The 17,558-nt window shown below is 48.4% G+C and overlaps 1 protein-coding gene across 1 annotated transcript in view; it reads left to right on the top strand.

Annotated features, from left to right (window-relative positions):
- Nucleotides 1-17,558, top strand: part of CD58 (CD58 molecule) — a 54,348-nt gene extending 36,790 nt beyond the window's left edge. Inside the window, exon 7 of the mRNA XM_026065461.1 lies at nt 16,945-17,558. The gene's annotated coding sequence lies outside the window, so the exon portion shown is untranslated. The remainder of the gene's footprint in view (nt 1-16,944) is intronic.

The following is a 17,558-nucleotide window of genomic DNA, read 5'->3' as shown; positions in this document are numbered from 1 at the left end:
TTTCCTTTGAAATGTCAGGAATACCTGGTTTGGTCTTCCTGTGTGCTCTTCCTGGTAGATCTCTGGGGTACTCTGAGCTTGACCACTGCAGGGTCTTACACCCTGATGAAGCAGCGGGAGACTCAAATTGTCAATGGCACCTCTTTTCTTACCCATATTTTGTTCATCATTGTGCTAGTATGTTGACACAATTGTAGCTTGTAAAGAGCACTTGGGGAGTCTGACTCAATTTCCCCTCCCCTTTCCTCTGCCCTGCTCTTGCTCTCCTGTCTTTCATTTGTTCCTGTTTTTGTCATGATCTAGGCTAGACAGACTGGAGACTTTTAGGCTCCGAAAGACCTGCATTTCTAATGTAAGAAAGCAAGTGGAAAAACACTTAATCTTTTTCCCTTGAACTGAAATCCTACAGGCTCCTTAATCTATTATAAAGACACAAAAAAGTGCATAACCTGCATTTCTTTTCCCTAGACGGTCATCTTTAAGGGGGGAAGACAATTGAGATTTACTATTGGTAAAACAAGAAACCAAGAAGTAGGGTTCCTGATTTTTGTTCTCAGAAATCTACCCCTTGTTGGCTGTCTGATTCAGACCTTATCACCAAAATTTTGTGTCAAAGTTCATTTAACTGTTAAAGAATATCTGTTGCTACATTTTCTCAGGCTCTTGCCTGCAGGGGGTGATTATGGAAAAGGTAACATTTTGCTTACACGGTTGAGCTGGAGTCCATTTAATTTGCAATTTGTTGCGAAATGGTGGGTATTGTTTTACCTTTCTTGCTCGCCAGGCTGGGGGAACAGCACAATGAGTTCCAGAGACAAATGGCAAGCCAAATAAATGCAGACCTGGCTCCTAGGAATGACTCGAGGATTAATGGGTGTTTGTAAAGCACTTTGAGATCCTTAGGTGAAATGTGCTTTTAACTCTGGGGTGCTACAGGCTGGTGGTCATGGGTATCCCCAGCCTCTGGCACAGATCAGTGCTGGGATTGGATCAGACCTTCAGGAGCAGAGATGCAGCCCCAGGGATGTGGCCTGCCAGGCACAGGGGTGGGGGTGGGGGTTGTGTTAGACCTAGGAAATGTTCCTGTGTAGACTAGGACGGTGGGAGGGAGAGCCTATCCTTTTAGATGGCTGCGGTTGCTGCACTTCAGCAGATGTGGCTGCATGGAAGAGAGGCTCGAGGAATCCATCCCCTGAATATTTCTCTATATGTCTAGCAATTTTTATGATCTTTCTAGCTGTGTCCCAGGTGGTATGGAGAAGTCGGTGCTCAGCTGTCATGCACATAAGAGGAAAACAGCCCAAGTTGCCTTCTGATGCCAGCCAAAGTTTCCTTGGTCTTTTCCCTTTGAACCCTCCCGGCTGGACTCCAGAGGCTGTACTAATGCAGAGCACAGCATTTCGCGTGCATTGGAGCTAATGTACCACAAATGGCTACAGCTCATCTAGGCTGGGGCATTCATTGTCATTATCACAAATGGGGAAACTTTTCTATCTGGTGCCTGCACAGTGTCTGAGTCCCAGGCTGGCTTTTACAGCCCTAGAAGGAAGTGCTGAGTGCATTGCTTTCTAATCTTACCCAGGAGATTTTCAAAGGGGAGGCTGTGCTGTGGGAAGCAGTGTAAGAGATGGATGGATCCAGCCAGCTTGTGCTTGTTTGAGTCCACAGGCAGCAGCCAAGGGCCAGGCACTCGGGGAAAGTTCTCCCAGTCCCATGGGAGGAGCACGTGCCTTTGGAAGATCCTTGAGCGCAGCAGCTGGGGGCAGTGCAGGAGGGAAGGATTTCTCCTTGGGCCTCAGCAGTGCCTCAGGGTGGTGCAAGGAGCAGTTGAATGCTCCCTGCATCCTCCTCAGCAGCAGCTGGCTGTGCTATGTGACAAGGTGCAGGGAGTCTCAGGGGACTGAGTGTGTTAGCAACAGCAGTGATCCTGGGGACATGGGACAGGCCAGCTTTATGGCTGGGGAATCTGTGCATTGTAGAGATCAGCTGGGTCCCAAACCCTTTGCTACTCCTCCTGTGCAGCGTGGAAGCAGAGAACTACTTATTTCGTTCCCTTTGCAGCACAAGGTTTCAGGAGAGCCTCCAGAACCTCTGAGCTATACAACAACCCTCCTTTCTTTTGTTGTCTTCTTGCATGAGGCCTGTTTCAACCTTTTGTCACTTCAGTATTCAGCACACCATGCAGCAGCAGCATGTATGTGGCCTTTCATCTGGCAGGACTGTGTTCCTTCAGTCTCTCAGTAGTATTGTCCATGGGCTGAATGTTTCCTCCTTAGTACCTTCAATCCCCCTTTTGGGCCTGGAGGTGCCATCAATCTATGTCATAAGTCCATATCTTGCTAAATCACTGTTCCCTGCAGAATCTCCAACTCCTTCCTGCTAAGAAAGCCTTTTCAAATGGCTGCTGGTAGTCAGGGGCTCCACCACTGTCAGTATTGTCCATCTATCTACCCAGAGGGAAGAAGATGCTGTGGCACAGACCTGGGAGGTGAGATTGGCCCTGCCATCTGACCTTTGGCAGCTCTTTTTTTTTCTCCAAAGCTTAGATTTCTGGTTGGGGTAATGGGGAGAAATGTGTCATGTCCCATCCCCGCCACCTTTGCCACTGGAGAGCAACACACTGAAGAGGGATGTCAGGGCCATGGGAAGGCTAATTATTATTTTATTATTATGACCTTTAAGGAGACGGTAGGAGGATGGAGGAGGAACACAAAGGAGACACTAAGAGAAGACCACAGAGACAGTGCATGCGGGGGGAAGAGCAAACCTGCAGGGAGTTCAAGAGACAAACAGAAGGGATGGGAGAGGAAGAGAGATGGACACTGAGGAGACTGAACAAGACTGGTGGGGAACAGAGGAACAACCTTCTTCCAGTTCACCCAGAAAGCTGCAGGAGCAGCTGGGGATCTCTATCCATGAAAAACAGCTTTCTGTGCACCATTTACCATTTTCCTGAAATCTCTGCTTCTGCTCCTCCAGGCAACCATTAATCTAATATTAAGCCCCTTAACCTCTCTAATTGTTCCCTTTCAGTGTCAGCTGGTTTCCTATTAACCTTTCAATCTCTCAGTAATGCAGTTACTTCTGACTCCAGCCAGCCCTGGCTTTAAAGCTTTACCTCCGGCAGTGAATTTTCCGAGCTTTCACTTTTTTTTCCTTTCTTTTCTGTAATGATTATTTCTGCTGCTAAGGAGCCAGTTTGAACAAGCCTCTAAGTGCACAAGGGCTGAACCAGTTGGAGTCTATAAATAGCCCTTCACTAACCTTGCACCTTATTTCATTAACTTGATTGGCTTCCCTCTCTCCACTTCATTGCATCTCTCTCTCTCTGCCCTCTCCATTATTGATGCTGGTGCTTTTGTTGCCACCCGAGACACCTGCTTGTTGATAGCAGTGTTAATCGGTTCTGGGTTTTTCTCTCCTGAACAAAATGGTATTGTTGCCAGGGAAGCATCACTAGGGTATCGTAATACAGGGAAAGCAGGGGGTGAGACAGGCCTGAAGCAGCAGGTCTCAAAATGGCCACACTGTGCAATGGGAAATTGCAGAGCTGAGTAATAAGTTGCAGGGCCAGCATTTGCCGCCTGTAGGCTGGTTTCTCCTGTGACACTTGAGGCAGTTATGCTCGAATGCAGTGCATTTCTGCGCAAATCACATTGTGCAATACTGAAGCCAAGGCATCCGCCCACAGACCAAAGGGGCTGCAGTTCAAATCAAGCATGCTGGCCTAAAGCGGAACTACAGATCCCAGGATACAATGTAATTAGCTCCTGCATCTGGGACAGGGCCTCTGGCGCTTGTCCCTGAAACCTGGCAGAGTATAGCTTGCCTCGTTGGCCATGAGCTGCAGCTTGACAGTGTCATCACACCATGCCCCCTCTAACTCACCTGCTTCTTCTAGTGCTTGCACAGTTCCTGAGCTCTGCTCAACCCTGATGGCTCCCCCCACAGACTGCAAACTGTTCATTTTTTATAAGATGCAATGACTGTGCAGTGAAGACTGAGGTGAAGCAGTTGCATGAGGTGACCTGAAACCTCCAGAGTCAGTGTAGACCACGGGTCTGCGTTATGAGGCTGGGTCTGAGTTGCATTTGTGCACTGCTGGTGGGCAACCACAAAATGGGGCAAAGATCTGCCAGTGCTGCACAAGGTTGCTACTTGCATGTCATAGCAGGTTCTGTTTGATGGATCCAGCAAAAGTGATGGCTTCCATGGATGGCAAAGTCCCATCTCATGGCAGAGGAGCCTGGGAGCTCATTCATCAGGGATCCCCTCTTTTGCTGTGTGTCTAGAGGCAAGTTCTTTCACTGTGAAGCCTCATTTCTCCTCTGAAAAAGGAAGACTTAAAGCAAACCTTTCCAGCCTGTGCTTAGCTTGATGTTTATAGTCTTTTGATTCAGCCCAGAAGAAGGATTTGTGTGTCTAAAAGCTTGTCTGGTTTTTCAAGCTATATCAGTTGTCTAATACCAGCTGTTACCTTTCCCTGAGAGTCCTGCCTCAAAGTCAACAGAGACTTAGCAAAATAATAGAGGTTGATCTCTTCCGCTCTCTGCACAGCTCTCCGTGCCCCTACTTGCCTGCTTAGTGCTAGTTCTGGCTTTGGAGGACAGATTTTGGCAGCAATGATCCTTTGTCTTATTTGCTAGCAAATGATCTTGGTCTACAGTAGGGCAGGAAGGTAAAATAGCAAAGAAACAAGAGTGGTAAAGCTGTGGTTAAACTTGAACGTTATTTGGAGATTTAGCTCTTTTAACTCCTGAGTTTGACAGGAGTATGGGTTTGCAAAGGCACTGTGGAAAGCCGCCTTCTCCATACGCTGCTCCCAGGGTGGGCGGCAGCTGGTGTTTGCACCTGTTTAATAATACAGGTTCCCCAAGGCAGCTGAACGCTAACTTTCCACTGCTTGTGGCCTCTTTGTCCTTATGTTTTTTTCAAAGCCTCAGGCCTGGCCTTTATGCCAGTGCCATTTAGGAGTGCGGGAACCACCAGGCGGGGTGAGGTCCAGCAAACCGTCCCAGACGCTGCAGGGGTGGGTATAAAAACATCGCTTGAGGGGCAGCTGCTAACCTGCTTGCCTCCCAAATACCCTCTCTGCTCTTGTCCCAGCCCTCTTTCCTGAGGAAATGGTGCTTTTGAGGGCTTGTTGCCTGTCCCCATGCTCCCTCGGTGGCTGCAGCCCCCCAGAAAAGCACCCAGGATACTGTGGTGGCAGTATTAGCAGCCTTAGGGCCCAAGTGCCCATTTTGCCTGGCTTCTCTGGTGTGTCCCATCCCTGCTGCTTCCCTGGGAAGCCTCCTCACTCCTCACCCCAGCGATCAACTGTATGACCCCACTGGAGCAATGTGATATGGCTTTAGCTGTTCTAATCAGATTAGCCTGGACCCCTTACCCCTGTCATCTTATTTCAGGAAAAACCTTTCACAGTGCCTGGCTAGGGCAATTCAGTGCAGAAGACCTGAATCCAAAATGAAAAATAACAACACAGACTTTTTCTTTTTTATTTTGTAGCCAGCATTCAGTTTACGGTTTCTAATCTATCATTCCTGTAGGAGGAATAATAAATAATGAATAATAAATGAAGGTTTCAACTGTATGGTAAAATCTTTGCCTCTTTGACTGTTAACAACAATAACAACAAAAAAGTAAATGCAAAGTGCCTTGACTGAAGTACTTAAGAGATGCTCAGTCATCCAGATGGACTTAGGCCACCGCATCACTTCCCTCCTTCTTCCTCCCAACTTCAGATAGTGGTCTTTCAAACCAAACGGGCCCTAGAGAAAGGACTACTTTTTGTGTGTGTGTGTGTGGGGGGGGGGGGGGGGCTTGAGCCACTTACATTGGATCTTAAGGGGTTTTGTGGGGAAGACAACAGAGCCTACAAGTAAATGTGTTCTGGAAGTGTTTTTCTTCTACGGAGATACATGTCTACATTGAAGTGCAGAGGAAGTCAGAGTGAGGCAGAGGAGTGAGCAGTGATGATCCCAGCTCATTAGCTTGTCATCCAGTGACAGGGGTGGGAGAGGGTGTGCAGATATCTAAATCTCTGTCCGAGGCCTCCAGGACTGTGATGCCAGCCCTACAGACATTACAAGTAATTATGTACCTTTAAAACTGCACTGCTGGCCTTCAAGTGGAGTCACATCATGTCTGGAGGAGCTTGTTTTATTATAAAGCTGAGTATTAACAACCTTCCTCTCCCCACTGCATAATCTCTGAAGGGAACTGACTGGCTCTGTGAGGGAGAGACAGATGAAGGCAAATTAACTATATTGAGCTGAAAGAATAATTGGAAATATGTTGTTGTGAAAGAGGAGGGTTTAGCAGAAACCGAGCACCTTCCAAAGCCTGAAAACTGTAACCAGTGACAATTTCTGTCATGAGGAGCTCAGCCTTGCAGGAAACTGTGAACATCCAGCAAGATACCTGTCTGGGAAACCTCTGCAGACCTGCCTGAGGGCTCTCCCTGCCCAGCTGCGGTGGCAGTCTCCTCTCACAAACTTCTGAAGCCTCTTCGGGATACAAAAGGAGGATCTCCAAACTCCCTGTTTGCCGCTTCTTCACCTCTTCACCCCTCTATGAAACATGTCCTTGAGTAAGTTAATTGTCACCCTTTTCCAGCAGGTGACAAGATCCTCCCTTTTAGCATCTCAGGGGAGTCCTGGCAACTGCCCAGAAAGTAGCAGAAGACTTTGAACATCCTCAAGGTTTTGAACTTGCATTGTCCTCTTGGCACCCATGACTTGAATATAGTCTGGAACTGATTAACTTGGCCGCTTCGATCTCTGGAAGGGAATGTTCTTCCTGCAGTTAAATATTCACTCATTGTTGCACATAGACCAGACGTTACAGAGGCTAGGGCTGCATTTGCATTTTCTCTCCATGAATTGGAAGGCGTATCCTCCAGTGTTTCAGTGCAGCCACTTCCGTCTTCCACGGTAGCCTAGTGTGCAGATGAAGTTGTGCTGATCTACCCTATCAACTTCAGCAGCATTCCCCAAGCCCTTGGCCATGAGATTTGCAGCTTGTGCTGTGAGTTCACACTGCACACCAGACAAATACCTTCATTCCAAAGTACATCCTCAGAGAACTGCATGAATTGTGTTTCTGAAAAAATCATGTGTCTCCAGCACTTACAAACTCCTTTGCACAACAGTGCTTTGGGAGCGGTACAGCTCCCCTCTTACAGCCTGCCGCCCATGGAGGGACCATCATTTCCATCTTAGGCAACATCACAAGGCAGTGGTTAAAATGGGAATGTCCAAAGCATGAGTATGAACTTTAGAAATACCACAGTATCTCCAGCTTCCCTCCTGCTCCTACCTGCAGTAAATACTAGTGTGTTTGCCTTTGACATGCCTCTGTAGGAGGTGGGTGTACTCCACCCTGCTCCACTGCTGCCCACCATCAGAGTGGGAGGTGGAGATGTACAGAACATTTGGAGGAAGAAGAGCAGGCCAGACTCCCATGGATGCCTTCCCTGTGAGCAGAAGAAAAGCTGTACAGCTCGCTGAGGGATTAAGCTTGCAGAGCAATCCCAGCAGCCCTTTCAGCAGGGGCTGTGCTCAGTCCTGCTTGTGGTAGGTCAGCAAGAGCTGCAGGCCAGCCCCAGGACCAGGTCTGGCCAATCAAGCACTTCTCCCCGCACCCCCGGACACCCGTGGGCTGGTGCTGCTGTGTCAGTGGTTGGGGAGGGAAGTGAGAGGCCTGGGAGGTGTGTTGGCTCCATGCAGTGCTGAGCAAACACAGCAGTGCTTGCCTGGCAGCTGCCACCTGCCTGGGAATAGGAGCAGTCCCTGACCGCAGAGATGACGCTGTCCCTGCTGCTCCTCCTGGGACAGGGAGTCTCCTGTTTCCTCTGGCTCAGGCACGAGACTATTTTTTGTTTTTTCTCCCCTTCTCCATGGTGCTCTGCTGTTCACTTACCATTTCAGGCCTCAGTGACAACAACAATAAAAAATTCCACTGTACTCAGTTAATCCATAGGAAAATCCCACATCAGCATACAAAAGGTGGAGACTGTGCTCACGCATTTTCTCCCAAGGGCCTTGGGCAATGGAAATTTTCTCAAGCTCCATTCATTAACTAAATAGATGAGCAGTTATATAAGGTCACGTGAGTGAAGTGGTAGGGCTTTAGTCAATGAAAGAGTTAGTCACACACCATCGAGCTTGATGGGCTGGGGAGGATATGTTGAGACACTTTTGCTTGTTCAAGGACTGGAAAGGGAGAATTTTAGCTATGAATCCTTAGTACTCCCTTAGGTGGGGGACCAGCTTTACAGACTGGGCATTTCACAAGGCCTGTGGTGGTGCTAAGCAAAAGCAGGGGGTTGAGATCTTCCCTCCCCCAGATCACTCACCTCTGCTCTGAAGGACTTACACAACCATGTGATTTGGCCAGGCACCTGGGGTGCAATTTCTCAGTTGTCGTCCTCCCCCACCCCAGCCAGTGCACTCTGCAAGCTCTCCAGGTGGTATGTGAAGGGAACATCATAGTATGATTCAGTGGTTGCAGAGTAAATGAAACCAGTATTAGGGCTCTCAAGAACAATTAGGACTGTGGGTTGGGACAGGGGGAGGATTTTCAAGGCTTTCTTCTGAAACTTGCCAATTCCTATAGCTTGTTCCTGGTTTGGACTGTTGTCTCTCCCACTTTGGTTTGATGAGTCAAAGATTACACCATTGTGCAGAATTTCCCCAGGGCTGACTGTAGGAAATGCAGAGAAGGCAGGGCAGTGTTTGGATCAACACCTCAGTACCCATGTTAGACATGGTCTGCAATAATATGCTCCAACTTGTCACTGGTTCTTGGTCTCTCCTCTGGGAGCCCAGTCAGAAGTCCTCCAGGACCATGAATTTTTGGTTACCTTGGCCTTTGGCTCTACTTAGTTTCTGCTTTGGGGCTTCCAAAACCGACTCTTAGACAGGGACATCTTGCAGGACACAGTCAAATCAGCTTTACTCTCTTTTGCTCTGATCCCTGGATGCTGAATAACCAGCTTCAATCTGCTTGTGTACTTTCACCTAGCTGCCAATTTCTTGAAGGTTGCTTCAGACTGTTGGACTAGCAGGGCAGCAAAGCTTGGCTGGCAGCCTCCATGAGATGTGGAGAAGCAGTTACCTGGCACAAGCTATCAGGAGGCTTTGTGGCCTAAAGCCTGCAGAGGGTGGAGGAGGCCTGCACAGGAAACTTGTGCAGGGTGGGTGGGGAGGATGTGGGTGTCAGCATGTAGCTGAAGATTGCCTGATGCCAGAGGACTGGAAATAAGTGGGAGTTTTGTGAACTGCGTAAACCAAAGTCCGTCCCACCTTCACTGGTCTAGCCTGAGTGTTGAGGTTGTGAAACCCTGGAAATCTGGTCCGAGGAGGTGCTGAACCGCCTCTTGCAGATGCACTTACCCTGCACAGTTGTTGCTGACAGCACTGCTTGGGGCATCCTCATCGACCTCTCAGGTGCTGCATTATACATTGCAGATTTGGCCCTCAGTAAAAGCCCAGCTGTCTTGCCGAGTGGATGGTTTCCAGAAGGAATCACATTTCTGCCCATGAGGCACCGAAGAGACCAGCAAATTGGACACCCCTTAAAATAGACAGAGATACTGGAACAGAGTTCAGGTCATAGACAATGAGATGCATGCTGACATCTAAGGCATTCATTTTCACCAAAGTAAAGTATTCTGCTTCAGGTTTAGATTTTTGCAGTCAAATTCCTTTCTGCTTTATTGTATTATGCTTCTCTAAAAGCCAAGCAAAGTGGGAAATAGATTCCCCCTCTCCCCAAGATTCCAGATATTGAGGAAAACCTATATATCTTGAGTTGGGATAAAAAGCTGTAGTCTCTAAAATTCCAAAGAATTGATATTTTATGGAAAAAAGTCACTTTTTGCTTGATTTGAAATGTTTTGTTTGAATAATTTTAAAATGTTTTCTTTAGAAATATGAAAATTAGTTAGGTTTTTGTTTTTTTTAATTTCAAAAAATGTCTAATTTTCTCTCACACAAAAAGGATTCCCTCCACAAAACTTCAGGCTGGCAAATTCTCTGAAAGCAGCTCTTTCCCTGGAAATGTTTTGGTTGTGATGAAATGGTATTAGAATTTGAAAAAAAAAAAAGGCAAAAAGTTTCCAACAAATTCTACTGAAACTTGTATCTTGGGTCTTTGAGGCCATTCCTGGTGGTTTCTGAACTAGGCAGTGATAGGTTGCAAGATGGTGCTTTTTCATGGTAGCTAGAGAATTCAAGGGGTTGAATTTCTCTTGACTTCTTTTTTTAATTCTTGCCACATAGTTTGCTTTACAGAGTTACATGCAGTGTATGCAGAGTATGCAGAGTTCAAAGCACTGTCGGGATAGTGCTCTGTAGGTAGGAAGATATGCATATAGGTACTAGAGCCTTTGTAATGTTACTGATGGAGAACCCCAAACACTGGCAAAGTGAGGTAGGTCAGGGCACAAAGTAAGTGAGCAGAAGAAGGAGAAATCAGTTTTTCCTGACTGCTCACCTCATGCCTAGCTCTCCAGACACCGCTCTCTTTCTGCCTTGCGAGTCTGCTGGAACGTGAGGCACCAGGTGACCATGCGGGTTAATTATTAAACAAAATGGTATCATTATTCCCTGTGCCACCACTGTTCTTCACATAAATCTGCTTTATGGTAGAAGAATGATCCCATGCAATGAGAACAAAGAAACCTTTTCAGGATGACCAGATTTGCCTCTGCTGGAGAGCTTGCTTTCGCTTTACCTCCCTAGAGCTACAAGAGTAATGTTGTTAGTATTCATAAAGGTGGAGTTTGGGAAAGACAGATGAAAACAATAGAGAGAGAAGTGTGACACTGATTTCCATGAATAACGTCCCCAGCTGTTAACCTGGGTCCAGCACCATTTCCTTATCAGCGAATACACTTCTAATAGCAACATTTCAGAGTCCAGAAGGGAATATTTTAGAGTTACCTTTGGCTTTCAAGGCAATTTTCCCTGAGCTTTCCTGGACCTCAAGATGAAATATTAACTCCTGGCCTGGGTGCAGAGGCCCCAGCAGGCTGTAAAGCAGTAGCACAGATGAGGAGACATGCTCTGGGCTGGAGATGGCGAGAGCCTGTCCCCCACTAGGCTCCCCGCAGAGCTGAGGGGAGCTGAGGCTCCCCGCAGAGCTCAAGCATGCCCCTGGGCTGCAGATGGGCACTGGCTGAGGTGCTGGAGCAGCAGGGGATCAAAGGCTCTGTGGGGTTCAGACGTTTCTTAGCTTTTTGGATCACATCCACAGCATGGTGTGCAGGTACTTAAATTCCTCTGCGGCAGCAGCTTCCTGAGCTGCTGTGTTTCCCTGCTCTCCAGAGCAGCCCCATGGAAACAGGGCACTGCAGGGTGGCCGCAAGGAAACAAATGGGCGAAACTTGCCATCTCCCCAGGGATTCAATTCCTGAGGCTCTGTGCTCCCAGCGCTCTGGCAGGCAGCCTGGGTATGTGACGGAAGCGTTACACTCTCCCTCTCTTTGCTGGCCAGTGCCAAGCCAAAGTGACCCTCTGCTGCTGTTCTCAGCGGGGGCAAATGTCTTGTGGATGGTGCCCTCTCCCTTTGCTGCAATAGCAGGGAGACAGAAACACAGAGGCAAAGTCAAAAATCAAGGTCACTGACAAGGCAGGCCAGGGAACCCAGGAGTCCTGGCTCCTGGGAGCCAATCACTGGCTTATCCTACTTCCCTGAATGTTGTTTAAAGGGACAACACAGAGCAAGCCCTTGCCCCTGCTGGGCTCAGGCTCGGGTGTGTTTATGGTGGCTCTTGCCTTTCTTCACGAGCTTAACTTGGCTCTTGCCCTGTTTCTTCACTACACCCTGTGAAAGGACTGCAAGCAACCCTGGTCACCCCCGGATGCAAAAGGAGTGCCTGGAGGGGACAAATCCTGCTGCCAGCCCAAGAGCAGCCCCCAACAGAGGGAGGAATATGAGCCCTGTGCGACTGCCCCAGCTCTCCTCACCACCTCAGCAGTCTGTGGGCCCTATGGGCAGGATGGAGCTGCTCCTGCACCTACCCAACACCGCACCCAGCTGCGACTCAGAGCCTGTCACCTGCAGCATCCAGGGAGGTGTAAGGTGCCCCTGCACACCCGGTGCCCACATTGAGTTCAGCTTCCGCACAGCTGCCTGTTGCACTGCCCATCTCCCAGGCCCGCACAGCATGCATTTAAATAGCTTGCATGGCTCTGTTTCTCAGTCACCTGTTTCCCACTCAGATAATACCACAAATGAAGCCCCACTGGGCCTCCCTAAAGATGAGGGCAGGGGGCTTATGCATGGAGATAAGAAAATGGCTTAGCCATTCAGCAACTGCTTCGCTGTGTTTTCAGAGAAGCTGAGTGAGGACACCTACCTCCCGCTGCCAACCAAGTAGCAGAGGAGGCAAGAAACATGCAAGCTCCAGTGCTGGCTGCAGGCTGGTTAGCTGGGCTTGCAGGCCTGCTAATGCCCAAACCGTGGCTGAAGGTGAGGAGCAGGGTGAGGTCCTGTCCCATTCCTTGCATGTGTTGCACACCTTTGCACCGCCTCCCTCTTAGGGACACAAACGCTGCGAGAGAGGTCTGCAGTGACCTGCAGAGAATGTCCCATGGGCTGCTAAAGGAGAGGAAAGCTGGCTAGAAAAGGAGTTGACACCTGCCACTCTAGGGCTGTGTTGTCCATTTTGTCACTGACTCTCACTCTGCTCCCCAACCCCCTTCTCCAGATCTCATCGTGCTGGGACAGTCTTAAGGGACCCACATCTACGCGGACCATAGAAAGCCTGGAGGTGAATTAATGGCACAGCTGAAAAGCTGCCCAGCTGCAGGGCCACTGCTCTGTTTCGTTCCTCTCTGAAGCAAGCAAGGGACATATCTCCATAGAGGCGGGGACAGAGCCTGTCACTTTGGCTGTGCTCTGAGCTGGCTGGACATGAAGCAGCTCCAGTTTGGGGGGGATGTAGCTACACAAGCCCCATGGCAGAGTTGTTGTACCCTGCCTCCCTCTACCCTGGTGTCTGCAATGGTCACTCTCGTGTTGTTCTGGACTGAGTGCTTGTGCAGACACAGACACTCCTCTCTGTATCATACAGCTTGTCTTGCCTGCCTGGGACAGAGCATTGCAACTCAATGCTCTGTGGACTCCCAGCATCCACACTACTTTGTGGGCAATAGACATACAAGAAGTTTCCCAGGGCAACTTTGCATAATGTTGCTTTGTCCCAGCAGAAGCAGAGTGTCTCCAGTATGTGTCAGATCACTCAGGCTCAGCTTTGCCGTAAGTCATTGTTTAAAGAAGGATTTTTGTTTACTTATAAATGTGAGCGAATCTGGTTCATGGACAGAGTCAAGTTACAAAGAAGACAAACAAATGCTATAAGGAATTAGGATTATACTCAGCAGGAGGAAGTTCCTTGGGCATCTTGGTTAGCCTGTGAGGCTGACTAACTGGCCTGTACCCTAAACCAGAGCTAAAACGCAGAGATGGGTCCTAGCAATTCATCTTTTCTGCCTCAGGTGTTAAAGATGGACAAGGAGATGCCAGGGCAGATGCTCTGGCCAACACCAACACCCCCTTTCACCTAAAGGAGAATGAACAAGCCTTTTTCACTTGCCCTTTAGTTTCCCCTTAGCTTCCTTAGCCATTGTGGTGGGAAAACACATGGAATTAAGTCATTTCTTCTACCCTCCTTCCCCAAAGATTCCTTATTTATTGTTCCTACTTTACACTATTGGATGCTATCCCTGGATTCAGATTTTAAGGTGTTTTCCCATGTTTGCAGCCCCTTTAGAGTACAGTGGTGTAACCGTACAGGCAACGTGTTAGGAGAAATATATCACAGCAGGGGATCTGGCACAGTGTGTGTGTGTGTCTTTCTTCCTCTGCTTGGAAAGAGTATGGACAAATATTAGTTTGAGATGAAAATGAATGTCTTCACTTTGTTGGGAACAGAGCTCTGATGATAATGACTCTGCCTCACATGCTTGGCTAGCCTTGTGCCATGCCCTGGGACGCTGCCAAACTTGCATTCAGCTGATCCCTCGCTATCTATGAGGGAAGGCATAGCCAATGCCCACTCAACGGGGCTTTGTCCTCCCGATGGCAGGCAGCTTATGAAACTTCAGCTGTTGCGTGTATTGGCATGGCAGAAAGGCTCTGGCCTGCACAATAGCGGTGTTCTCTGTGAACTCAGTTGGGAAAGACTAGCACAAAATTAAACAGGAACGCATGTAAGCTTAGAGCACTTTTCAGCAAGACCTCATCAGTTATTGGCAGTAGTGGAGGCAACAACTGCTGGTTGGATGGGCTTTTCATACTATGAGCATGTGAATGATGGCCTTTGCATACACATATATGTGTCTATACTTCCACATATGCTCTGTACATATAGATTAAAAGCCACAGACTTTAAGGGCAGCTAATAGTCATTCACCACATTTCATATGCTCAGTGTATGGGACACACAGAGCAGTGGAGGAGGCCCGCTCTGGTGTTAAGGAGAACTATGCATTCCACAGGCTGTGCCTCAGGCTGTTGCTATCACCAGGCTCTGTATGGTGCTTCCATGGACCCTGTTCACATAGAGCACGTCCTTGCCAATGCAACTAAATTTATCCTGTCCAGAGATGCTTTCAAAGTGTGAGAAAATCCTGCTCTGGCTGCTGTAGTCCTTTTGAAGGGCAGGTTTAGCTGTTGCATGATGCCTTTGTGTTGCAGTCTGCTGCCAGCAGGATCAGGCACACCTTCCGAGCACATTAGCCCTGTGACTGTTTATAAGTAAGGGTTAATGAGGAGGTGAGGCTCTGAAGAGTATAATCTTGTTCCTGCCAAGATCTGAGCTGTGAGACTTCCCTCTGAGCCTTCCCTGAGCTAGCTGCTTGGAGAGGGAGCTCCCTCTGTGACCTGATAGAGAGAGTGGGACAGTGTGCTTGCGGGAGCTATCTCTGCTGAGTAGGAAGGTAATTCACCCGCGTGGGTGCAGTTTCCAAAGCAATCTGCCCTTTTAGTGGAAATTAAACCAGCTGACACAGGCAAGGGGAAATGTTTGTTCAGTTTGAGATCAGAGGCCCTTGTTCTGAAAGCTCAGTTTTATCCTCAGTCCTAACTTCTCTCTGCACAGTGTTAATCGCTGGTCTGGGAACAGAGGATTTGAACAGTCTCCAGAGCTATACAAGCAGATTTGGTGGCTCTCAGCAGTGCTCTGTAAATAAGTCCCAGCAGGCACCCGCATATGTAAACAGCTTCTTTGCTAGCACCAGTGCTTTTCTTTGCAGGTTACTGAGTCTGGCAGAGGGTGGATGGAAGGGCTGTGCCAGCTTTTGCGAGGACTTGGGGATCATGGGGCAGCCTAGGCCCACACAGAAAAAGAGGGACAATCTGCAATTACCAGTTTACAGTTTTACCACCTACTTCTTTGCAGCTTGGTAAGAGCAGTACTTGTGTCAGGGAGCCAGAAAACCAGCTGTGTTGCAGAAAAAGCTGTGCTTTGACATCAGCTTTGTCCCTTGGTGCGTATATGTTACAACATAGGCTTTAATTGCACAAGCATGAACTCACCTTACCTAAAGGGCCAGGTTTTTTACATGCCAGTTTGTGCCTGCTAGAGGAGAGATATGGGATGGATGGGATGAATGTGTGAGGGGCAAATTCTCTTTTTGGACTTCATGATAGACCTCTAGGGTAGGACATTCTGATGCAACTGAGACCAGTCTATGCCCTGAGACCTTGCTAATGTTTTCTTGCACAGTTCCATTAGAAACTGACATTTTTTGGACCATTTGCGTGGAGTGTTTTGGTAGTTCTTTGTGTACACATGCATGTGGTTGAAAATTCAGAGAAAAGGAATGCATTTGCCTTTTAAAGTATTCATTTCTGTTAAAAGGCTATTTTCTCTTACGAAATATCTGGTGGGGTTTTCTTCCAGATGGACAATATTTCCTAGCCCTTGGGGACCTGATGCTATCAGGCAAGACTCAAATTACTGAGCCACTGAGGATATAAATAAATGATGCTAAATGGTTTAGCTCAATGGCCTTTGCCCTTCCTGGGGGATGGAGCTCATCTTCCATCAATATGATTAGCGGAGGAGATTGTGTATTGATTAATTGTCCAGACTTATTTCTCRTTAGCTGGCAGTAGCCTGTGATGCACGACCTTTTCACTAAAGTAAAAGAAACACATTTTTACTACAGAGTGGACAGGTGCCCAAATCTTCCAAACTGTTCAGAGCCCATGCTAACACATTTTGATAGCTGTCTAAATGAGCATAAATGAACCCCCCCCGGCTTGTTTAATCATCCCATCTGGGCATTGCCCACAAAGGTCTGTGTTTCTGTAGCTGGGGAGCAGTGACACGGCCAGATGGGGCCCCCGGTTTCCAGCACGTTTCCCTGGGCCTCCGGCCTCCAGCGCTGGCACCTTGTGCTGCTATTGTATGTGCAGCCAGTGTTGCGGTGTGAGTGTTAACCTGTTCTTGAACTTCACGGCAACACCCAGGCATTGCCACTGTGCTCACTCAGGCGGGTTTTTTTGTTTGTTTGTTTTCCCTGTGGGGCCCAGGGCTGGGCATCTGGGCGCCTGGCACTGGGACAAGTGGGATAAGGAGGTGGCATTTGCAAGCACTATTCCTGTCGCTGCCTTGCGACAAGACCTTGAGCAAGGCCGATGGGAGGCGGGGGGACACAGTCACATGATGCTGCCACCTCACTTTGCTCTGCAGTGGCAGTTTGCTTCCCAGCCAGCAAGTGGGAGCATCATATCACTCGCCCCTGGCAATGCAGATTTGTCTGGGATGGAAACTCATTGGAAATAACGCACGTGCTCTACTGAGTGATGCTACCCAGCAGCGTTGTGACAAAAAGGGTGGTGTCAGGGAGGAGGAGGTGTTACCCCTGGACTAGGATGCTTAAGATGTGTCCACTGTATCTGTCTCTATCTAAATTAATTTTCTAGGTCCTCCCTGCAGCTGGTGGAGAGCGACGAGGAGAGGGTCCTCGCCATGGCAGGTGGACTCAGCTGAGGAGACCTCTCAGATGGACCAGAGCACTCATGCTCTAGATACACCCATGTCTCTTCTCTGATCATAAAGGCAGTCTAAGTGACATGCTCAAGTGGAGATATCTACTGTATAGGCACATAACCTGAATCCTGAGCCACTCCCAGTTCTCACCTAGTGCTGAGGGCCATTAGTAGCTGTCTGGATTTGTGGTGTCTGGCTGACTTTTGTCACGAGCAATGACCAAGTCACTTACTTAACAGCTGTCACTCAACTGCACCATATGAGTGTAGTAATATTTGCCTATCTCCTGGGAAAGTGAGAGTCTCAGCTAAAGCTTGTAACCAGAGTTGTCTGGAGGCAAAGGTAGTTGTATGTTCTGGTGTTGTGCTGTCGCAGCCTGCCCTTGCTATTTTAAGTAAGCATGAGAGCTGGGATCTGGATAAGGCTAAATTAGGGCTAGAGCTTCCACACTGATGAAATCTCACAGCCATTTTTGTGAGTTCAGGTTTCCACTTTAGCTTGCTCCAGCCAGCACTTTCAAAGGAATAAAATGTCCCTATGCTCTGAA

Source organism: Apteryx rowi, unplaced genomic scaffold (genome assembly GCF_003343035.1).
Source record: "Apteryx rowi isolate R43461 unplaced genomic scaffold, aptRow1 scaffold_228, whole genome shotgun sequence".
Lineage (NCBI taxonomy): Eukaryota > Metazoa > Chordata > Aves > Apterygiformes > Apterygidae > Apteryx > Apteryx rowi.
Note: the sequence above shows the minus strand (reverse complement) of the source record. Positions and strands in the feature narration are given on the sequence as shown.